Genomic DNA, 1,923 nt, shown 5'->3' with positions numbered 1-1,923 from the left:
CTCATGCACTGTTGGTGGGATTGTAAACTAGTGCAACCTCTGTGGAAAGCAATATGGAGATATCTTAAAGAGATACAAGTAGAAGTACCATTCGATCCACCTATTGGGCTTTGCTTTGGGAAAAAGACATAGCTTGAGCTATAGAAGCCAAGTGTGTTTTCTAATTATTTTTTGTTATGCTTCAGAAGAGGAAAGAGAAGAAACAGCACTGTAAAATGGGACTGCATTATTATAAGAATGGTGGAACTCACAAAACACACTTCTGCTCAAGTCTCCAATGAGAGGAAATTGTGAACTTAATTTCTTGATGACAATTGATTTTTCTACATAGAAACTTCTTCAGTTCATAACACAAAACCTTTGTTTTCTACTACTGGCACCTAAATTTGGCCGTCAAACTGTGGGATGCCACAGATTCTGCAATATGAAAATGTTAAAGTATTGACTATGCTAATTCACCACATTTGCCTATTTTCCCATGGTATATTTATTTTTTAATATATTTGTCTCATCAATTTAAAAGTAAATTTTTTTCAGAATCATTGGATATCATAGAAACTTTTCTGGTTTTCCCACATTAGCAGCTGAATTTTGTTCTGACGCGCTGTTTACTCCTGCATTCTCTTCCCCAGACAGCTGAGAAGTTTGGTTGTTTATTTGTTTTGCTAATATTAGGCTTTGTAGGCAAAATATTCCTCTCCAAAATTTATATATGGGCATGGAAATTTTCTCATTCAAGTAAATGAATCAATATTTAATGACATTTTTAGAAGCAGTATTTATTTATGATAATGTTGGAGAGTTTGTAACCTAGAAATGAAAATACTACCGCTGTGAGTTTTTGAAACACATTGAACCTCACATGAGAGAGGAGTCTTAGGTAGTGACAAGGTGGAGTAGAGAAAAATACAGACATTTTTAGAAAACAGCATGTCCAGGTGGGAGAATAGAAAGGATTTGCATGTCAGAACCAGCTGGAAGCCAGTCCAAGCTCCTGGGTGTAGGAAGTGGGTTAGGATGACGGTGGGACAGGAAAGATCCGGTGATTTTAAGGTTGCTGCTGTCCACAGAGAGGAGGCCCACTGCGGTGCGAGAGTTCGGTCTGCTCCTGTCCGTGCATGCGCACTGCATTTCCTAGAACTGCTTGTGTGTTGGACGTGGGATCGGAAAGCGGCCACTTCACCAAGGCTGCTGCCCTCCAGCTCCCAGATTCACAGCGGGCATGGTACCAAGTATGAGAAAGTGCCTCCCTTCACACCAACATTTCCACCTGAACTGTTCTGCCCAAAGAACACCACATGGGGACTATTCCCAGGGCAGTAAAATTCATCACTCCTTATGTTTCCTTCATTAACCTGGACATAGGACGCATCCTCTAAAAGAATAAAAATTACTTGTGTCACAGGTTATATTATTTGATAGCAGAAGTACAATGTGCAGAAGTTGTAAAAATAGAACGTATTAGCCTGCTTAGGCTGCCATAAACCAAATACCCTGACCAGGTGACTTCAACACCAGACATTTGTTTTCTCCCAGTTCTGGGGGCTGGAAGTTTGATCAGACTGCCAGCATGGTCATTTTCTGCTCTTCCTGGCTTGTAGACAGCCACCTTCTTGCTATGTCCACACATGGCTTTCCCTTGGCGTGTGTGGGTAGAGAGAGAGCTCTCTGGTGTCTCTTATAAGGACACAATCCCATCAGGAGCACCCCACCTTCATAAACTCATCTGACCTTCATTACTTCCCAGCGGCCCCATTTCCAAGTACTATGACACTGTGGGTTAGAACTTCAGTGTAAGAATTTTGCAGGGGCCCAATTAATCCATTGCACAATGATTAACTGTTAACTCCAACATCCATAGGTGCCAGGCAGGTGTCTGTGACTGCAAATCACACTTACACATAAGATTCGTGAAAAAAAAAA

Source organism: Propithecus coquereli, unplaced genomic scaffold (assembly GCF_000956105.1).
Source record: "Propithecus coquereli isolate 6110/MARCELLA unplaced genomic scaffold, Pcoq_1.0 Scaffold371, whole genome shotgun sequence".
In the NCBI taxonomy this organism is placed as follows: domain Eukaryota; kingdom Metazoa; phylum Chordata; class Mammalia; order Primates; family Indriidae; genus Propithecus; species Propithecus coquereli.
The sequence above is the reverse complement of the archived record's forward strand: the minus strand, read 5'-3'. Positions refer to the sequence as shown.